The sequence below is a fragment of the Salvelinus fontinalis genome, chromosome 8 (assembly GCF_029448725.1).
Source record: "Salvelinus fontinalis isolate EN_2023a chromosome 8, ASM2944872v1, whole genome shotgun sequence".
Lineage (NCBI taxonomy): Eukaryota > Metazoa > Chordata > Actinopteri > Salmoniformes > Salmonidae > Salvelinus > Salvelinus fontinalis.
In genome coordinates, this window is record NC_074672.1 from 51,074,673 (window position 1) to 51,098,850 (window position 24,178).

The following is a 24,178-nucleotide window of genomic DNA, read 5'->3' on the forward strand; positions in this document are numbered from 1 at the left end:
ATCAGACTGTTGAACAGCTTCTATTACCATCAGACTGTTGAACAGCTTCTATTACCATCAGACTGTTGAACAGCTTCTATCACCATCAGACTGTTGAACAGCTTCTATCACCATCAGACTGTTGAACAGCTTCTATTACCATCAGACTGTTGAACAGCTTCTATCACCATCAGACTGTTGAACAGCTTCCATTACCATCAGACTGTTGAACAGCTTCTATCACCATCAGACTGTTGAACAGCTTCTATCACCATCAGACTGTTGAACAGCTTCTATCACCATCAGACTGTTGAACAGCTTCTATTACCATCAGACTGTTGAACAGCTTCTATTACCATCAGAGTGTTGAACAGCTTCTATTACCATCAGACTGTTGAACAGCTTCTATCACCATCAGACTGTTAAACAGCTTCTATTACCATCAGACTGTTGAACAGCTTCTATTACCATCAGCCTGTTGAACAGCTTCTATTACCATCAGACTGTTGAACAGCTTCTATTACCATCAGACTGTTGAACAGCTTCTATTACCATCAGACTGTTGAGCAGCTTCTATCACCATCAGACTGTTGAACAGCTTCTATTACCATCAGACTGTTGAACAGCTTCTATTACCATCAGACTGTTGAACAGCTTCTATCACCAGACCATCAGACTGTTGAACAGCTTCTATTACCATCAGACTGTTGAACAGCTTCTATTACCATCAGACTGTTGAACAGCTTCTATTACCATCAGACTGTTGAACAGCTTCTATTACCATCAGACTGTTGAACAGCTTCTATCACCATCAGACTGTTGAACAGCTTCTATTACCATCAGACTGTTGAACAGCTTCTATCACCATCAGACTGTTGAACAGCTTCTATCACCATCAGACTGTTGAACAGCTTCTATTACCATCAGACTGTTGAACAGCTTCTATCACCATCAGACTGTTGAACAGCTTCTATTACCATCAGACTGTTGAACAGCTTCTATTACCATCAGACTGTTGAACAGCTTCTATTACCATCAGACTGTTGAACAGCTTCCATTACCATCAGACTGTTGAACAGCTTCTATTACCATCAGACTGTTGAACAGCTTCTATTACCATCAGACTGTTGAACAGCTTCTATTACCATCAGACTGTTGAACAGCTTCCATTACCATCAGACTGTTGAACAGCTTCTATTAAAATCAGACTGTTGAACAGCTTCTATTACCATCAGACTGTTGAACAGCTTCTATTACCATCAGACTGTTGAACAGCTTCTATTACCATCAGACTGTTGAACAGCTTCTATTACCATCAGACTGTTGAACAGCTTCTATCACCATCAGACTGTTGAACAGCTTCTATTACCATCAGACTGTTGAACAGCTTCTATTACCATCAGACTGTTGAACAGCTTCTATCACCATCAGACTGTTGAACAGCTTCTATTACCATCAGACTGTTGAACAGCTTCTATTACCATCAGACTGTTGAACAGCTTCTATCACCATCAGACTGTTGAACAGCTTCTATTACCATCAGACTGTTGAACAGCTATTATTACCATCAGACTGTTGAACAGCTTCTATCACCATCAGACTGTTGAACAGCTTCTATTACCATCAGACTGTTGAACAGCTTCTATTACCATCAGACTGTTGAACAGCTTCTATTACCATCAGACTGTTGAACAGCTTCTATTACCATCAGACTGTTGAACAGCTTCTATCACCATCAGACTGTAGAACAGCTTCTCTTACCATCAGACTGTTGAACAGCTTCTATTACCATCAGAATGTTGAACAGCTTCTATCACCATCAGACTGTTGAACAGCTTCTATTACCATCAGACTGTTGAACAGCTTCTATCACCATCAGACTGTTGAACAGCTTCTATTACCATCAGACTGTTGAACAGCTTCTATCACCATCAGACTGTTGAACAGCTTCTATTACCATCAGACTGTTGAACAGCTTCTATCACCATCAGACTGTTGAACAGCTTCTATTACCATCAGACTGTTGAACAGCTTCTATTACCATCAGACTGTTGAACAGCTTCTATTACCATCAGACTGTTGAACAGCTTCTATTACCATCAGACTGTTGAACAGCTTCTATCACCATCAGACTGTTGAACAGCTTCTATTACCATCAGACTGTTGAACAGCTTCTATCACCATCAGACTGTTGAACAGCTTCTATTACCATCAGACTGTTGAACAGCTTCTATCACCATCAGACTGTTGAACAGCTTCTATTACCATCAGACTGTTGAACAGCTTCTATTACCATCAGACTGTTGAACAGCTTCTATTACCATCAGACTGTTGAACAGCTTCTATTACCATCAGACTGTTGAACAGCTTCTATCACCATCAGACTGTTGAACAGCTTCTATCACCATCAGACTGTTGAACAGCTTCTATTACCATCAGACTGTTGAACAGCTTCTATTACCATCAGACTGTTGAACAGCTTCTATTACCATCAGACTGTTGAACAGCTTCTATCACCATCAGACTGTTGAACAGCTTCTATTACCATCAGACTGTTGAACAGCTTCTATTACCATCAGACTGTTGAACAGCTTCTATTACCATCAGACTGTTGAACAGCTTCTATTACCATCAGACTGTTGAACAGCTTCTATTACCATCAGACTGTTGAACAGCTTATATTATCAGACCATCAGACTGTTGAACGGCTTATATTACCATCAGACTGTTGAACAGCTTCTATCACCATCAGACTGTTGAACAGCTTCTATCACCATCAGACTGTTGAACTGCTTCTATCACCATCAGACTGTTAAACAGCTTCTATTACCATCAGACTGTTGAACAGCTTCTATCACCATCAGACTGTTGAACAGCTTCTATTACCATCAGACTGTTGAACAGCTTCTATCACCATCAGACTGTTGAACAGCTTCTATCACCATCAGACTGTTGAACAGCTTCTATCACCATCAGACTGTTGAACAGCTTCTATTACCATCAGACTGTTGAACAGCTTCCATTACCATCAGACTGTTGAACAGCTTATATTACCATCAGACTGTTGAACAGCTTCCATTACCATCAGACTGTTGAACAGCTTCTATTACCATCAGACTGTTGAACAGCTTCTATTACCATCAGACTGTTGAACAGCTTCTACTACCGTCAGACTGTTGAACAGCTTCTATTACCATCAGACTGTTGAACAGCTTCTATTACCATCAGACTGTTGAACAGCTTCTATTACCATCAGACTGTTGAACAGCTTCTATCACCATCAGACTGTTGAACAGCTTCTATTACCATCAGACTGTTGAACAGCTTCTATTACCATCAGACTGTTGAACAGCTTCTATTACCATCAGACTGTTGAACAGCTTCTATTACCATCAGACTGTTGAACAGCTTCTATCACCATCAGACTGTTGAACAGCTTCTATTACCCTCAGACTGTTGAACAGCTTCTATTACCATCAGACTGTAGAACAGCTTCTATTACCATCAGACTGTTGAACAGCTTCTCTTACCATCAGACTGTTGAACAGCTTCTATTACCATCAGACTGTTAAACAGCTTCTATTACCATCAGACTGTTGAACAGCTTATATTATCAGACCATCAGACTGTTGAACGGCTTCTATCACCATCAGACTGTTGAACAGCTTCTATCACCATCAGACTGTTGAACAGCTTCTATCACCATCAGACTGTTGAACAGCTTCTATTACCATCAGACTGTTGAACAGCTTCTATTACCATCAGACTGTTGAACAGCTTCTATCACCATCAGACTGTTGAACAGCTTCTATCACCATCAGACTGTTGAACAGCTTCCATTACCATCAGACTGTTGAACAGCTTCTATCACCATCAGACTGTTGAACAGCTTCTATCACCATCAGACTGTTGAACAGCTTCTATCACCATCAGACTGTTGAACAGCTTCTATCACCATCAGACTGTTGAACAGCTTCTATCACCATCAGACTGTTGAACAGCTTCTATCACCATCAGACTGTTGAACAGCTTCTATCACCATCAGACTGTTGAACAGCTTCTATCACCATCAGACTGTTGAACAGCTTCTATCACCATCAGACTGTTGAACCGCTTCTATTACCATCAGACTGTTGAACAGCTTCTATCACCATCAGACTGTTGAACAGCTTCTATCACCATCAGACTGTTGAACAGCTTCTATCACCATCAGACTGTTGAACAGCTTCCATTATCATCAGCCTGTTGAACAGCTTCTATCACCATCAGACTGTTGAACAGCTTCTATCACCATCAGACTGTTGAACAGCTTCTATCACCATCAGACTGTTGAACAGCTTCTATCACCATCAGACTGTTGAACAGCTTCTATCACCATCAGACTGTTGAACAGCTTCTATCACCATCAGACTGTTGAACAGCTTCTATCACCATCAGACTGTTGAACAGCTTCTATCACCATCAGACTGTTGAACAGCTTCTATTACCATCAGACTGTTGAACAGCTTCTATCACCATCAGACTGTTGAACAGCTTCTATCACCATCAGACTGTTGAACAGCTTCTATCACCATCAGACTGTTGAACAGCTTCCATTACCATCAGCCTGTTGAACAGCTTCTATCACCATCAGACTGTTGAACAGCTTCTATCACCATCAGACTGTTGAACTGCTTCTATTACCATCAGACTGGTGAACAGCTTCTATCACCATCAGACTGTTGAACAGCTTCTATTACCATCAGACTGTCGAACAGCTTCTATCACCATCAGACTGTTGAACAGCTTCTATTACCATCAGACTGTTGAACAGCTTCTATTACCATCAGACTGTTGAACAGCTTCTATTACCATCAGACTGTTGAACAGCTTCTATCACCATCAGACTGTTGAACAGCTTCTATCACCATCAGACTGTTGAACAGCTTCTATTACCATCAGACTGTTGAACAGCTTCTATCACCATCAGACTGTTGAACAGCTTCCATTACCATCAGACTGTTGAACAGCTTCTATCACCATCAGACTGTTGAACAGCTTCTATCACCATCAGACTGTTGAACAGCTTCTATCACCATCAGACTGTTGAACAGCTTCTATTACCATCAGACTGTTGAACAGCTTCTATTACCATCAGAGTGTTGAACAGCTTCTATTACCATCAGACTGTTGAACAGCTTCTATCACCATCAGACTGTTAAACAGCTTCTATTACCATCAGACTGTTGAACAGCTTCTATTACCATCAGACTGTTGAACAGCTTCTATCACCATCAGACTGTTGAACAGCTTCTATTACCATCAGACTGTTGAACAGCTTCTATCACCATCAGACTGTTGAACAGCTTCTATTACCATCAGACTGTTAAACAGCTTCTATTACCATCAGACTGTTGAACAGCTTCTATTACCATCAGACTGTTGAACATCTTCTATTACCATCAGACTGTTGAACAGCTTCTATTACCATCAGACTGTTGAACAGCTTCTATCACCATCAGACTGTTGAACAGCTTCTATCACCATCAGACTGTTGAACAGCTTCTATTACCATCAGACTGTTGAACAGCTTCTATTACCATCAGACTGTTGAACAGCTTCTAGCACCATCAGACTGTTGAACAGCTTCTATTACCATCAGACTGTTGAACAGCTTCTATTACCATCAGACTGTTGAACAGCTTCTATCACCATCAGACTGTTGAACAGCTTCCATTACCATCAGACTGTTGAACAGCTTCTATTACCATCAGACTGTTGAACAACTTCTATCACCATCAGACTGTTGAACAGCTTCTATCACCATCAGACTGTTGAACAGCTTCTATTACCATCAGAATGTTGAACAGCTTCTATTACCATCAGACTGTCGAACAGCTTCTATCACCATCAGACTGTTGAACAGCTTCTATTACCATCAGACTGTTAAACAGCTTCTATCACCATCAGACTGTTGAACAGCTTCTATCACCATCAGACTGTTGAACAGCTTCTATTACCATCAGACTGTTGAACTGCTTCTATTAACATCAGACTGTTGAACAGCTTCTATTACCATCAGACTGTTGAACAGCTTCTATCACCATCAGACTGTTGAACAGCTTCTATTACCATCAGACTGTTGAACAGCTTCTATCACCATCAGACTGTTGAACAGCTTCTATCACCATCAGACTGTTGAACAGCTTCTATTACCATCAGACTGTTGAACAGCTTCTATTACCATCAGACTGTTGAACAGCTTATATTACCAGACCATCAGACTGTTGAACAGCTTCTATCACCATCAGACTGTTGAACAGCTTCTATCACCATCAGACTGTTGAACAGCTTCTATTACCATCAGACTGTTGAACAGCTTCTATCACCATCAGACTGTTAAACAGCTTCTATTACCATCAGACTGATGAACAGCTTCTATTACCATCAGACTGTTGAACAGCTTCTATTACCATCAGACTGTTGAACAGCTTCTATCACCATCAGACTGTTGAACAGCTTCTATTACCATCAGACTGTTGAACAGCTTCTATTACCATCAGACTGTTGAACAGCTTCTATTACCATCAGACTGTTGAACAGCTTCTATTACCATCAGACTGTTGAACAGCTTCTATCACCATCAGACTGTTGAACAGCTTCTATTACCATCAGACTGTTGAACAGCTTCCATTACCATCAGACTGTTGAACAGCTTCCATTACCATCAGACTGTTGAACAGCTTCTATCACCATCAGACTGTTGAACAGCTTCTATTACCATCAGACTGTTGAACAGCTTCCATTACCATCAGACTGTTGAACAGCTTCTATCACCATCAGACTGTTGAACAGCTTCTATCACCATCAGACTGTTGAACAGCTTCTATCACCATCAGACTGTTGAACAGCTTCTATTACCATCAGACTGTTGAACAGCTTCTATCACCATCAGACTGTTGAACAGCTTCTATCACCATCAGACTGTTGAACAGCTTCTATCACCACCAGACTGTTGAACAGCTTCTATTACCATCAGACTGTTGAACAGCTTCTATCACCATCAGACTGTTGAACAGCTCACTGTAGACGGCTGTGACTGACAGAGCTCACTGTATACGGCTGTGACTGACAGAGCTCACTGTATACGGCTGTGACTGACAGAGTTCACTGTATACGGCTGTGACTGCCAGAGCTCACTGTAGACAGCTGTGACTGCCAGAGCTCACTGTATACGGCTGTGACTGACAGAGCTCACTGTAGACGGCTGTGACTGCCAGAGCTCACTTTAGACGGCTGTGACTGCCAGAGCTCACTGTATACGGCTGTGAATGACAGAGCTCACTGTATACGGCTGTGACTGACAGAGCTCACTGTAGACGGCTGTGACTGACAGAGCTCACTGTAGACGGCTGTGACTGCCAGAGCTCACTGTAGACGGCTGTGACTGACAGAGCTCACTGTATACGGCTGTGACTGACAGAGCTCACTGTAGACGGCTGTGACTGCCAGAGCTCACTGTAGACGGCTGTGACTGCCAGAGCTCACTGTATACGGCTGTGAATGACAGAGCTCACTGTATACGGCTGTGACTGACAGAGCTCACTGTAGACGGCTGTGACTGACAGAGCTCACTGTATACGGCTGTGACTGACAGAGCTCACTGTATACGGCTGTGACTGACAGAACTCACTGTAGACGGCTGTGACTGACAGAGCTCACTGTAGACGGCTGTGACTGACAGAGCTCACTGTATATGGCTGTGACTGACAGAGCTCACTGTAGACGGCTGTGACTGACAGAGCTCACTGTAGACGGCTGTGACTGACAGAGCTCACTGTATACGGCTGTGACTGACAGAGCTCACTGTATACGGCTGTGACTGACAGAGCTCACTGTATACAGCTGTGGCTGACAGAGCTCACTGTAGACGGCTGTGACTGACAGAGCTCTCTGTAGACGGCTGTGACTGACAGAGCTCACTGTATACGGCTGTGACTGACAGAGCTCACTGTAGACGGCTGTGACTGACAGAGCTCACTGTAGACGGCTGTGACTGCCAGAGCTCACTGTAGACGGCTGTGACTGACAGAGCTCACTGTATACGGCTGTGACTGACAGAGCTCACTGTATACGGCTGTGACTGACAGAGCTCACTGTATACGGCTGTGACTGACAGAGCTCACTGTAGACGGCTGTGACTGACAGAGCTCACTGTATACGGCTGTGACTGACAGAGCTCACTGTAGACGGCTGTGACTGACAGAGCTCACTGTAGACGGCTGTGACTGACAGAGCTCAGTAACTGTGGTTACTATATCTTATATTATGTCCTACTCTAGATCACTCTACTACCGATGATTCCCTCTTTCTCTCCTCTCTCGCTGTATCCCCCTCTCTATATTCCTCTCCCCCTCTCTCTATTTCTCTCTCTCTCCCCCATTTCCCCCTCACCCTACTCTCTTTCTCTCTCTCAAACACACCCTCCTCTCTTTCTCTCCCAGTTCCCCCTCACCCCTGCTTTATTCTCCTCCCACTATCCCTCACTCTCTCCTCCTCCCCCCTCAGTGAGGATTAATGTGGTCTCATTTACAGAAAGATGCCATTAGATTTTGGAAGCCAGATCCAGCAGGGTAAAACACCACCATCTGCTGTCACTGGACCTCTCCATTAAATACCACAGCGGCGTAGGTAGAAATGGTGGCTAGGCATGAGTAAAAGTGACCTGGCCAACATTTTCCAGCCAATATACATCAACAATACCCTGACATATTTCAGTGAAAATGAGTGCAATCACATTGTACTATATAATCCCCTATATATTGGACTTTGAGGTTCTGGACCGGTTTCAACCATATTTCTGTGAACAGAGCAACATCAATAACTGTACACTCCCTAAAAGCACTGGTGGTCGAGATTCATATGTGTTGTTGCGAGCGCAGCTGTCATGTTCACAGACAAAGGACATCGTCTATTTGGATAGGTTGCGTCACGTCACATTTTCTGGCTTATCCATACAAAAGGGACAATTTTCCTGTGCGTGTGAACCTCGCATTTGCGCCGCAATAGTGCATATGAAACGGGAGAGTTGTTATTTTAGTGAACGGGAGTCGAGCGGATGAGTCGATAGCAGTTTCATCTCTGATGGATTTATAGCAGGAAAAAATACATAAATAATTTAGTAGAATTTAAACAAGATCACTTTCTCTTTTTTTGTCCTTAAAGCGGAAGTTGTAACAAAGTTGTGAAGGAGTCACACATGAATGGTGGCTCTGCGCCGCTCAGAGACGTTATCGATCATAGTCTGCTGATGGTTATGTGTTATGGCTTTTCACCCCCGGCTATATTGTGAATAACGAGTTACCCGTCTGACAGAACACTGAGGGTGTTCTTTAATGGAAGCCTCTCCAATATAATCCAGGTAGAATCAGGTATTCCCCAGGACAGCTGTCTAGGCCCCTTACTTTTTTTTTCAATCTTTACAATACAGGGTTACTCCAAGCAGTCACCGTCACCATCCTCAATTCCACATGATTTATTACAAGATTCAGTTGAGATTTAGGGTTTAGTGAATGATTTGTCCCAAATACAACGCTCTTAGTTTCAAAGCAGAAGTTGTAATGAAGTTGTAAGGAGTTTGTATGGTGTCTCTAGGCTGGGGCGGCAGGTAGCCTAGTGGTTAGAGCGTTGGACTTGTAACCGAAAGGTTGCAAGATCGAATCCCCAAGCTGACAAGGTAAAAACCTGTCGTTCTGCTCCTGAACAAGGCAGTTAACCCACTGTTCCTAGGCCGTCATTGAAAATAAGAATTTGTTCTTAACTGACTTGCCTAGTTCCAATTTGTAAGTCGCTCTGGATAAGAGCGTCTGCTGAATGACTTAAATGTAATGTAAATGTCTCTGCGCCGCTCAACGGACGTTTGGTAGAAAAGTCTCTATCATCAGTTAGATGGAATAGTGATAATATTGTCACTAAAGTACGATCATATTTATTTTACTGTTATAAGAAATGTGAAATCTTATTGTATGATGTTTATTAACTTCTACTGCCTCAGAAACCCGGATCCGGGAGCACCCCCCACCCCCCACACACTGTTTAGCATAGCTAGCATAGCTTCACAAGTAGATAGTAGCATCTAAATATCATTAAATCACAAGTCCAAGACACCAGATGAAAGATACAGATCTTGTGAATAAAGCCACCATTTCCGATTTTTAAAATGTTTTACAGGGAAGACACAATATGTAAAGATGTACATCTATTACCTAAAAACACATTAGCATAATCCACCATCTTTTATTTGTCCACCAACACCAGTAGCCATCACCAATTCGGCTAAACTAAGATATTTATAGCCCCTAACCAACAAAAAAACTCATTAGATGACAGTCTGATAACATATTTATGGTATGGGATAGGTTTTGTTAGAAAAATGTGCATATTTCAGGTAGCTGCCATAGGTTACAATTGCACCCACCGTCACAAATGGACTAGAATAATTACAATGAGCAACGTGTTTACCTAACTACTAATCATCAAACATTTCGTAAAAATACACAGCATACACTAATCGAAAGACACAGATCCTGTGAATACAGACAATATTTCAGATTTTCTAAGTGTCTTACAGCGAAAACACAATAAATCGTTATATTAGCATAGCACATAGCACATAGCAGCCCAGCATTGATTCTAGCCAAAGTGAGCGATAAAAGTCAACATCGCCAAAAGATATTAATTTTTTCACTAACCTTCTCAGAATTCTTCCGATGACACTCCTGTAACATCATTTTACAATATACATATACAGTTTGTTCGAAAAGGTGCATATTTAGCCATACAAAACCGTGGTTACACAATGAAAATAGTAGCAAAACAAGCCTGAAAATGTCGGTCGCCATCTTTCAGAGTGATCTAGTTTAATTAATAGCTAATCATATACTTGACTAAAAAATACAGGGTTTACAGGAATCGAAAGACAAATTAGTTCTTAATGCAACCGCTGATTTACATTTTTAAAATTATCCTTACTTTTCAATACAGGGTTCGCCAAGTGAAGCTATACCAAACAAAATGGCGAAATATGCGTTTAAAATATTTCGACAGAAACACGATTTATCATATTAAATATTGCTTACTTTGAGGTGTTCTTCCATCAGATTCTTGGGCAATGTATCCTTTCTATGTTATAAACGTCTTTTGGTCGATAGATGTCCTCTGTCCTTCGAAATGTCCACCACCAACGACCGACACCCCAAAACGTGTCCAAAGTTTCAGAGTGCACAACAAATAAATTCCTCTAAAATCGCACTAAACGGATATAAATTGCTATAAAACGGTTCAAATTAACTACATTATGATGTTTTTAACACCTAAAACGAGTAAAAACATGACCGGAGAAATATTGCTGGTTAGAAAACGATTTGGAACGAGGCAGGTCCGATGCCCTTCACGCTTCAGGCGCACGACGAGAAAGGGCGGTCTCTATACATTTTGGTCTTTTATACTGGCTGTGAATATCCCATCGATTCCATTGAAAGCGTGATGACGTACAGACACCCAGAGGAAGACGTAGGCAGTGTCGGTTTCTTCATAGCATTCACTGTCGCCTTAAAAACAGACCCCAGATCAGAGGTAAAAAAAATTGAAATCTGAACCCTGTCATGAAAAGTGCTGTAGAAATTGTTCTGTACAACTCAGAGACAAAATTTCAACTTCTATAGAAACTAGAAGGTGTTTTCTATCCAATAATAACAATAATATGCATATTGTACGATCAAGAATTTAGCACGAGGCAGTTTAATTTGGAGACACAAATATGCTAATGCGGAACAGCACCCCCTATAGTTCCAAGAGGTTAATGGGATTGTTTCTATATTTAGAAAGCATTTTCAGTAATTTTCTCACGGATCCCTCCGGAACTGTGTCATTACACCTGGTTTGTTTGGGTCTCAACCCTGTGTTTTGGTCTTCGTCCCCGTGCCTGTAATGTCGGTAAATAAAAACACCCTATTACGCAGTCCTGTGCCTGTCTCCCGAACCCCTCCATTGTTGAATAGGAATAACATCGTATATGATAATATGTGCTGGAGCTCGTATCCTCAGAAGTGACAACACCTCAGAAATGTAGAACTATTTTAGGAGAAAGGCGACCCATCATTCAGGGCAGAGCCTGTTTTGAATGTTATTTTGGCGTTAATACGTGTTACATATCAGTTTACAAAGAATGTAAAAAATAAATAATCACTTGAGTTAACAAAGCCGTGTACAAACATGGTCTATTTTTTTTTGTTTGTTTTTTTGCTTTTCTTGAGGAAGGCAGTTCCAAAATGCAGGTGTTACAGCCTGGCTCAGTGCTTTCTGTGGTGGTGGGGGAGGCAGCTCCAAAATGCAGGTGTTACAGCCTGGCTCAGTGCTTTCTGTGGTGGTGGGGCAGCTCCAACATGCAGGTGTTACAGTCTGGCTCAGTGCTTTCTGTGGTGGTGGGGGGGCAGCTCCAAAATGCAGGTGTTACAGCCTGGCTCAGTGCTTTCTGTGGTGGTGGTGGAGGCAGCTCCAACATGCAGGTGTTACAGCCTGGCTCAGTGCTTTCTGTGGTGGTGGGGCAGCTCCAAAATGCAGGTGTTACAGCCTGGCTCAGTGCTTTCTGTGGTGGGGGGGCAGCTCCAAAATGCAGGTGTTACAGCCTGGCTCAGTGCTTTCTGTGGTGGGGGGGCAGCTCCAACATGCAGGTGTTACAGTCTGGCTCAGTGCTTTCTGTGGTGGTGGGGCAGCTCCAAAATGCAGGTGTTACAGCCTGGCTCAGTGCTTTCTGTGGTGGGGGGGCAGCTCCAACATGCAGGTGTTACAGCCTGGCTCAGTGCTTTCTGTGGTGGTGGGGCAGCTCCAAAATGCAGGTGTTACAGCCTGGCTCAGTGCTTTCTGTGGTGGTGGTGGAGGCAGCTCCAACATGCAGGTGTTACAGCCTGGCTCAGTGCTTTCTGTGGTGGTGGGGCAGCTCCAAAATGCAGGTGTTACAGCCTGGCTCAGTGCTTTCTGTGGTGGGGGGGCAGCTCCAACATGCAGGTGTTACAGTCTGGCTCAGTGCTTTCTGTGGTGGTGGGGCAGCTCCAAAATGCAGGTGTTACAGCCTGGCTCAGTGCTTTCTGTGGTGGGGGGGCAGCTCCAACATGCAGGTGTTACAGCCTGGCTCAGTGCTTTCTGTGGTGGTGGGGGAGGCAGCTCCAAAATGCAGGTGTTACAGTCTGGCTCAGTGCTTTCTGTGGTGGGGGGGCAGCTCCAACATGCAGGTGTTACAGCCTGGCTCAGTGCTTTCTGTGGTGGTGGGGAGGCAGCTCCAAAATGCAGGTGTTACAGCCTGGCTCAGTGCTTTCTGTGGTGGTGGGGGAGGCAGCTCCAAAATGCAGGTGTTACAGCCTGGCTCAGTGCTTTCTGTGGTGGTGGGGCAGCTCCAAAATGCAGGTGTTACAGCCTGGCTCAGTGCTTTCTGTGGTGGGGGGGCAGCTCCAACATGCAGGTGTTACAGCCTGGCTCAGTGCTTTCTGTGGTGGTGGTGGGGCAGCTCCAAAATGCAGGTGTTACAGTCTGGCTCAGTGCTTTCTGTGGTGGTGGGGCAGCTCCAAAATGCAGGTGTTACAGCCTGGCTCAGTGCTTTCTGTGGTGGTGGGGGAGGCAGCTCCAAAATGCAGGTGTTACAGCCTGGCTCAGTGCTTTCTGTGGTGGGGGAGGCAGCTCCAAAATGCAGGTGTTACAGTCTGGCTCAGTGCTTTCTGTGGTGGTGGGGGAGGCAGCTCCAAAATGCAGGTGTTACAGTCTGGCTCAGTGCTTTCTGTGGTGGTGGGGGAGGCAGCTCCAAAATGCAGGTGTTACAGTCTGGCTCAGTGCTTTCTGTGGTGGTGGGGGAGGCAGCTCCAACATGCAGGTGTTACAGCCTGGCTCAGTGCTTTCTGTGGTGGGGGAGGCAGCTCCAAAATGCAGGTGTTACAGCCTGGCTCAGTGCTTTCTGTGGTGGTGGGGAGGCAGCTCCAACATGCAGGTGTTACAGCCTGGCTCAGTGCTTTCTGTGGTGGTGGGGGGGCAGCTCCAACATGCAGGTGTTACAGCCTGGCTCAGTGCTTTCTGTGGTGGTGGGGGGGCAGCTCCAACATGCAGGTGTTACAGCCTGGCTCAGTGCTTTCTGTGGTGGTGGGGGAGGCAGCTCCAAAATGCAGGTGTTACAGCCTGGCTCAGTGCTTTCTGTGGTGGTGGGGGAGGCAGCTCCAAAATGCAGGTGTTACAGTCTGGCTCAGTGCTTTCTGTGGTGGTGGGGCAGCTCCAACATGCAGGTGTTACAGCCTGGCTCAGTGCTTTCTGTGGTGGTGGGGCAGCTCCAAAATGCAGGTGTTACAGTCTGGCTCAGTGCTTTCTGTGGTGGTGGGGGAGGCAGCTCCAACATGCAGGTGTTACAGCCTGGCTCAGTGCTTTCTGTGGTGGGGGGGCAGCTCCAACATGCAGGTGTTACAGCCTGGCTCAGTGCTTTCTGTGGTGGTGGTGAGGCAGCTCCAAAATGCAGGTGTTACAGTCTGGCTCAGTGCTTTCTGTGGTGGTGGGGGAGGCAGCTCCAAAATGCAGGTGTTACAGCCTGGCTCAGTGCTTTCTGTGGTGGTGGGGAGGCAGCTCCAAAATGCAGGTGTTACAGCCTGGCTCAGTGCTTTCTGTGGTGGTGGGGGAGGCAGCTCCAAAATGCAGGTGTTACAGTCTGGCTCAGTGCTTTCTGTGGTGGTGGGGGAGGCAGCTCCAACATGCAGGTGTTACAGCCTGGCTCAGTGCTTTCTGTGGTGGTGGGGAAGGCAGCTCCAAATTACAGAGCGTAAGGGGTTGGTAATGTTCTCTAGTTGCTCCGTGATTGGCTCAGTGTTCTGTCACTCATGGGGACACTAGGTCACTGCAAAATCTGAGGGTAGAGCTAGAAAATTCAAGCCCCTTGGGTTCTGCCATTGAGTTACATCAGAAGTGCCCATCCAAGAAGGTTCAAGGTCATTGGCCACAGATAAAATTACATCAAATCACGTTATATTTACAGTAGCTTTGATTGGACTGATCTTACTTTCAAAATCTTAGCTAGCAAGCTAGCAGTCATCATCATGAATCAAGCAGACAATCTACTGACAAATTCTTTTTAATCCTTGTCATATGAAGAGAAACAACGAAGAGAAATTATAGATAAAACGTATCGGTGCTCATCGGCCATTCGACATAAGCATTACACAACAAGTTGGAAATCACAAATTCATCAATGAAGGAAATCCAGAGAATGCCTGACTTTGATGAAACATTTTGATAATAAAATTTGCCATACCTTGTATATCTCAATTGTCAGTAGAAACCAAATTTACTTAAGCAAGTCAGCCATATCAGCTATCCTATCACATTTGCAAAAAAATAAAATAATTTTTTTTTTAACCTTTTTTCATTATGGGGTATTGTGATGTCATTATGGGGTATTGTGATGTCATTATGGGGTATTGTGATGTCATTATGGGGTATTGTATGTTGATTGATGAGGAAAAACATTACTTTTAGAATAAGGCTTTAAAATAACAACATTTGGAAAAAGTAAAGGGCTCTGAATACATCCCGATGTAAATAAACTGAAGGACACTATCACGCCATCACCATTAAGTACACAGATACAGAGGCTGCTACTCTCTGTTATTATCCAGTCATAGTCACTTTAAATATCTCCACCTACATGTACATATTAACCCAATTACCTCAACTAACCGGTGCCCTCGCACCTTGACTCTGTACCGGTACCCCCTGCATATAGCCTCGTTGTTGTTATTTTACTGCTGCTCTTAAATTATTTGTTATTTTTAACTCTTATTTATTTTATTTTTTCTTAAAACTGCTTTGTTGGTTATGGGCTTCTAATTAACCATTTCACTACACCCGTTGTATTCGGCGCATGTGACAAAAACTATTTGATTTGATTTTGATGCAGAGATGGATGGAACATTGATAGATTCCTACAGAGCAAATGCGGATTGATACCTATACATTAACAAAACTAAAGATGGCCAGTTGATTAAAGACAATTATAAAGGTAACAGACTATGACCTGCCTATGTAGTTCCTACTGTAACTGACTTGGTCCATGAGCAAATCCATCAGCTTTTCTGACTGACCACATATCATCTCTGTTTTAACAGAGACAAGCTACTCCACTAACCTTTTGTACTTTTGTCCTCGTTTAAAAAACCCAAAATATAGCAGTCGTTAAACCATATAATCTCAGCGGAGAACAGGCTCTCTGATCTCCCTCGTGCAACAACAGCTGGTTGAGAAAAGACACAAAGAGGAGAGAAGAGCTCAAAACGAAGTATCGAACACACACAGTATCAACAAACACAGTACCAAACACACAGCCAGCTCTACTTGTTGTCTGACACACAAACACAAACACACACACACAGGAACGTGCGCAGAGAGTGTTCAACCAATGCCTGAGCACCTGCCCTTTTTGCCCTCCTATGAAAATGAGCCCCAGCGATTCTGTGGATTTAAAAAAATGTATGAAGGAGTTTTTAAATGTAATTTTGATTCTCTTTTCATTTTCAATAAATTGTACACACACACAAAACACAACACACACTCTTAAAGACAACCTACCTATTGATGGACCAAGAATGGCGTGTCTTCCCAAACTTTGTTTCCGGGGTCCTGAAAACGTTCCCGGTCCTGTTGTCCTCTGCACCTGGAGAGGCATGTCCACTGTTGAGAGAGTGTGTTCCGTTCTGTCTGTGTTGATGGCTGGCTAGCGGCAGGTATCACCCCCGGGCTTAGCGTGCGGACAGAAGGCTCGGCGGAAGCGGCCCGGGCAATCACCCGCGAGACAGATGTGAGGGTGACATAACCACAACAACATGATTACAATTAATTTGGCCAATTCCCTGGTTGGAGGAAGATACAAATCCTCTCACCATCCGGCCATCCCTCTGGAGAGAGATGGAGAGATGGAGAGAGAGAGAGAGGGAGAGAGAGGGAGTTAGAGATGGAGAGAGGGAGAGAGAGGGAGTTAGAGATGGAGAGAGGGAGAGAGGGAGAGAGAGGGAGTTAGAGATGGAGAGAGGGAGAGAGATAGTGAGAGGGAGTTAGCGATGGAGAGAGGGAGAGAGAGAGTTAGCGATGGAGAGAGGGAGAGAGAGAGAGGGAGAGAGAGAGTTAGAGATGGAGAGAGGGGGGAGAGAGAGATAGATGAGAGAGAGATGGAGAGAGAAGGTGAGAGGGAGAGATGGAGAGAGATGCTGAGAGAGAGTTAGAGATGGAGAGAGAGAGATGGAGAAAGAGAGAGAGAGAGAGAGAGAGAGAGGGAGAGAGAGAGAGAGAGAGAGAGAGAGAGAGAGAGAGAGAGAGAGAGAGAGAGAGAGAGAGAGAGAGAGAGAGAGAGGGGGAGAGGGTGTAACGGTCGTCGGATGAAGAAGGATCGAACCAAAGCGCAGTTCATGATTTATTCTCAAAAAACAGGTGGGAAAAGGCTACCTAAGTATGGTTCCCAATCAGAGACAACGATAGACAGCTGTCCCTGATTAAGAACCACACCCGGCCAAAACAAAGAAATACAAAACGTAGAAAAATTTACATGGAATGCCCACCCAAATTACACCCTGACCACATCAAAATAGAGACATAAAAAGCTCTCTAAGGTCAGGGCGTGACAGAAGGAGAGGGAGAGGGAGAGGGAGAGCGATGGAGAGAGAGAGATGGGGAGAGAGAGAGAGGGAGAGGGAGAGAGATGGAGAGAGAGAGAGGGAGAGAGAGAGAGAGATAGAGAGATGGAGAGAGAGAGATGGAGAGAGATGGAGAGAGAGAGATGGAGAGAGAGAGAGAGGGATGGAGAGAGAGAGATGGAGAGAGGGAGAGGGAGAGAAGGAGAGAGAGAGAGGGATGGAGAGAGAGAGATGGAGAGAGGCAGAGGGAAAGAAGGAGAGAGAGAGAGGGATGGAGAGAGAGAGATGGAGAGATGGAGAGAGAGAGAGGGAGAGAAGGAGAGAGAGAGAGGGAGAGAGATGGATAGCGATGGAGAGAGAGGGAGAGATGGAGAGAGAGAGAGAGAGGGAGAGGGAGAGATGGAGAGTGTTAGAGCCGATTGAGACATATTTGTATAAAAGACAGAACATACAGAGCTCCATGTATGTTTGTGTAAATATATTAAATATGAATGTATGTGATGAAATATTAGGTACCTTTATGATTTATATTTACCTAATTGAGATATATTCATTTGTTATTAGTGTAACTTAGTTTTTGGCTCCCCCTCTTGCCCATTCATTGTACTGTGGTAAGTATCAGTGATATGAAAAAGCTTGAGGAAGCTACCACAGAGTGAGAGAGATGGAGAGTGTCGTGTCTTTGGCTATGCCGGATTAAGTGATATGACATGCTATTCTATAAAATCCTTTCTCCGTAATTAATATTACCTGATTGAGCTAATCATGTAAATGTAATTAACTAGAAAGTCAGGGCACCACAAAATAATATTTACAGAGCTGTTATCTTCCAAATGAACTCTTAAAGACCTAGTAATATTTTACATCAATAGCAGTCAATATTAATCGTCACCTTATTTCAGTCTCATCTGAAAGTTGTAAATTCTTGGTTATCTTCAGGAACCTTGGCTAACAACTTGAATCAGCAATATAAAATTGGGTTTAATTATTTCTTTACTAAATACCTAATTAATCACACAGAATTACATATACACATAATGAATCATACCTTGATTACAAATGACGTCATAAAGGAAAACGTTCCTAGCGGGCGGAACAGATATGACAGCTGGTTACACAAAGAAAAGGGGGGTTGGGTTTGAGTGAAAGAGCGGGAAGACTTGAGGAACCAAGGGAGAAGCCATGCTATCGTAAATACAGTATCTTATGCATTCTAAATTACCGCCCATTTGGAAAAGGAAAATGCAATAAATATTTACTCTGAGCTGCACTTCGGTAGGTTGGTGGTAGATGGAAGACCGTGTTGCCCAAACGAGTCCTTTGAAGACTGTCTCTGTTGGTAAATTGGCTACGTTGTAGTAACGTCGTTGTGTGGTAGACGGGATACTCTGTCTGTCCTATCCTAATTTACGTTTGCAGCTGCTGTTGCTAACTCCACGTCTAGGAGGTATCACTTCTATAGTGAATAAGAGTTCAAAGGTCATACCATTCGCAACCAAAGCTCATGCTGATCTGTAGTTCTGAGTTCTGTAGTTGACATGTCCTTTTTAACGCAGAGGCTGCAGACCTCACACCCTTGGAACCGATGGTTAAATTTTCGTCAAATACAGTGGAGGGAGAAAAGAGGTGTGTTTCATAATTTACAACCTATATCTCTTCACTGAGTCGGGCCTAATTCACTCATGAAAACCCAATTCTCACGTTTTAGAAGCTAAAATCACATTTCATCCCATCACGAATAATTTCATATTCAAACAATTGAATTGAACAACAATTCCATGTAAATCCAATAACTCTGATGTGTAGACTTTCCACTGTAGAGTTTATGTCATTCTATCATTGATGAGAATGTGCCAGATGACAACTGACCTGAAAAAATATACATTAAGTACCACCACATATGTTCAATTTGTCGGATTACCAGAATATAGTTCATTTCTGATGTTCCCAGAATCTCTAAGTTAACAAAGGGGCTTTCTATTGTCACATCAGTAGAGTAGAGAGAGGAAAAAGGGGGGAAGAGGTATTTATGACTGTCATAAACCTACCCCCAGGCCAACGTCAAGAGAGAGAGAGAGAGATGGCAAGAGAGACAGAGACAGAGAGACAGAGAGAGATGAGAGAGAGAGAGATGGAGAGAGAGAGAGAGAGACAGAGACAGAGAGACAGAGAGAGATGAGAGAGAGAGAGATGGAGAGAGAGATGAGAGAGACAGAGAGAGAGAGAGATGGAGAGAGAGAGAGAGAGACAGAGAGAGATGAGAGAGAGAGAGAGAGAGATGAGAGAGAGAGAGATGGAGAGAGACAGAGACAGAGAGAGATGAGAGAGAGAGACAGAGAGAGATGGAGAGAGAGAGACAGAGAGAGATGAGAGAGAGAGACAGAGAGAGAGAGAGACAGAGAGAGATGAGAGAGAGAGACAGAGAGAGAGAGAGATGGAGAGAGAGAGAACAGACAAGCAGATGACCTCTCACATTTTTCAGCATTTTTATACAAAAAGATAGATTTAGAGTTAGATAAAGTTAGATGTTTTTGGCAGGGACACATATACAGGATACTACCCTCCACAACACTATGTCACCAGGACATATACAGGATACTACCTTCCACAACACTATGTCACCAGGACATATACAGGATACTACCCTCCACAACACTATGTCACCAGGACATATACAGGATACTACCCTCCACAACACTATGTCACCAGGACATATACAGGATACTACCTTCCACAACACTATGTCACCAGGACATATACAGGATACTACCCTCTACAACACTATGTCACCAGGACATATACAGGATACTACCCTCTACAACACTATGTCACCAGGACATATACAGGATACTACCCTCCACAACACTATGTCACCAGGACATATACAGGATACTACCCTCTACAACACTATGTCACCAGGACATATACAGGATACTACCCTCTACAACACTATGTCACCAGGACACATACAGGATACTACCCTCCACAACACTATGTCACCAGGACATATACAGGATACTACCCTCCACAACACTATGTCACCAGGACATATACAGGATACTACCCTCCACAACACTATGTCACCAGGACATATACAGGATACTACCCTCTACAACACTATGTCACCAGGACACATACAGGATACTACCCTCCACAACACTATGTCACCAGGACACATACAGGATACTACCCTCCACAACACTATGTCACCAGGACATATACAGGATACTACCCTCCACAACACTATGTCACCAGGACATATACAGGATACTACCCTCCACAACACTATGTCACCAGGACATATACAGGATACTACCCTCTACAACACTATGTCACCAGGACATATACAGGATACTACCCTCTACAACACTATGTCACCAGGACATATACAGGATACTACCCTCCACAACACTATGTCACCAGGACATATACAGGATACTACCCTCTACAACACTATGTCACCAGGACATATACAGGATACTACCCTCTACAACACTATGTCACCAGGACACATACAGGATACTACCCTCCACAACACTATGTCACCAGGACACATACAGGATACTACCCTCCACAACACTATGTCACCAGGACATATACAGGATACTACCCTCCACAACACTATGTCACCAGGACATATACAGGATACTACCCTCCACAACACTATGTCACCAGGACATATACAGGATACTACCCTCCACAACACTATGTCACCAGGACATATACAGGATACTACCCTCCACAACACTATGTCACCAGGACATATACAGGATGCTACCCTCCACAACATAACCCTCACTATGTCACCAGGACATATACAGGATACTACCCTCTACAACACTATGTCACCAGGACTTATACAGGATACTACCCTCCACAACACTATGTCACCAGGACATATACAGGATGCTACCCTCTACAACACTATGTCACCAGGACATATACAGGATACTACCCTCCACAACACTATGTCACCAGGACATATACAGGATACTACCCTCCACAACACTATGTCACCAGGACATATACAGGATGCTACCCTCCACAACACTATGTCACCAGGACATATACAGGATACTACCCTCCACAACACTATGTCACCAGGACATATACAGGATACTACCCTCCACAACACTATGTCACCAGGACATATACAGGATACTACCCTCTACAACACTATGTCACCAGGACATATACAGGATACTACCCTCCACAACACTATGTCACCAGGACATATACAGGATACTACCCTCTACAACACTATGTCACCAGGACATATACAGGATACTACCCTCTACAACACTATGTCACCAGGACATATACAGGATACTACCCTCCACAACACTATGTCACCAGGACACATACAGGATACTACCCTCCACAACACTATGTCACCAGGACATATACAGGATACTACCCTCCACAACACTATGTCACCAGGACATATACAGGATACTACCCTCCACAACACTATGTCACCAGGACATATACAGGATACTACCCTCTACAACACTATGTCACCAGGACACATACAGGATACTACCCTCCACAACACTATGTCACCAGGACACATACAGGATACTACCCTCCACAACACTATGTCACCAGGACACATACAGGATACTACCCTCCACAACACTATGTCACCAGGACATATACAGGATACTACACTCCACAACACTATGTCACCAGGACATATACAGGATACTACCCTCCACAACACTATGTCACCAGGACATATACAGGATACTACCCTCCACAACACTATGTCACCAGGACATATACAGGATACTACCCTCCACAACACTATGTCACCAGGACATATACAGGATGCTACCCTCCACAACATAACCCTCACTATGTCACCAGGACATATACAGGATACTACCCTCTACAACACTATGTCACCAGGACATATACAGGATACTACCCTCCACAACACTATGTCACCAGGACATATACAGGATGCTACCCTCTACAACACTATGCCACCAGGACATATACAGGATACTACCCTCCACAACACTATGTCACCAGGACATATACAGGATACTACCCTCCACAACACTATGTCACCAGGACATATACAGGATGCTACCCTCCACAACACTATGTCACCAGGACATATACAGGATGCTACCCTCTACAACACTATGTCACCAGGACATATACAGGATACTACATTCCACAACATAACCTTCACTATGTCACCAGGACACATACAGGATACTACCTTCCACAACACTATGTCACCAGGACATATACAGGATACTACCTTCCACAACACTATGTCACCAGGACATATACAGGATACTACCCTCTACAACACTATGTCACCAGGACATATACAGGATACTACCCTCTACAACACTATGTCACCAGGACATATACAGGATACTACCCTCCACAACACTATGTCACCAGGACATATACAGGATACTACCCTCTACAACACTATGTCACCAGGACATATACAGGATACTACCCTCCACAACACTATGTCACCAGGACATATACAGGATACTACCCTCTACAACACTATGTCACCAGGACATATACAGGATACTACCCTCCACAACACTATGTCACCAGGACATATACAGGATACTACCCTCCACAACACTATGTCACCAGGACATATACAGGATACTACCCTCCACAACACTATGTCACCAGGACATATACAGGATACTACCCTCTACAACACTATGTCACCAGGACATATACAGGATACTACCCTCTACAACACTATGTCACCAGGACACATACAGGATACTACCCTCCACAACACTATGTCACCAGGACATATACAGGATACTACCCTCCACAACACTATGTCACCAGGACATATACAGGATACTACCCTCCACAACACTATGTCACCAGGACATATACAGGATACTACCCTCTACAACACTATGTCACCAGGACACATACAGGATACTACCCTCCACAACACTATGTCACCAGGACACATACAGGATACTACCCTCCACAACACTATGTCACCAGGACATATACAGGATACTACCCTCCACAACACTATGTCACCAGGACATATACAGGATACTACCCTCCACAACACTATGTCACCAGGACATATACAGGATACTACCCTCCACAACACTATGTCACCAGGACATATACAGGATACTACCCTCCACAACACTATGTCACCAGGACATATACAGGATGCTACCCTCCACAACATAACCCTCACTATGTCACCAGGACATATACAGGATACTACCCTCTACAACACTATGTCACCAGGACATATACAGGATACTACCTTCCACAACACTATGTCACCAGGACATATACAGGATGCTACCCTCTACAACACTATGTCACCAGGACATATACAGGATACTACCCTCCACAACACTATGTCACCAGGACATATACAGGATACTACCCTCTACAACACTATGTCACCAGGACATATACAGGATACTACCCTCCACAACACTATGTCACCAGGACATATACAGGATAATACCCTCTACAAC

The 24,178-nt window shown here is 43.9% G+C and overlaps 1 protein-coding gene across 1 annotated transcript in view; it reads right to left on the reverse strand.

Annotated features, from left to right (window-relative positions):
- The window catches only part of LOC129861390 (potassium voltage-gated channel subfamily A member 10-like), a 34,506-nt gene extending 17,514 nt beyond the window's left edge, over positions 1–16,992 (reverse strand). Inside the window, exon 1 of the mRNA XM_055932788.1 lies at positions 16,609–16,992. The gene's annotated coding sequence lies outside the window, so the exon portion shown is untranslated. The remainder of the gene's footprint in view (positions 1–16,608) is intronic.
- Between the last annotated feature and the right edge of the window lie 7,186 nt (positions 16,993–24,178).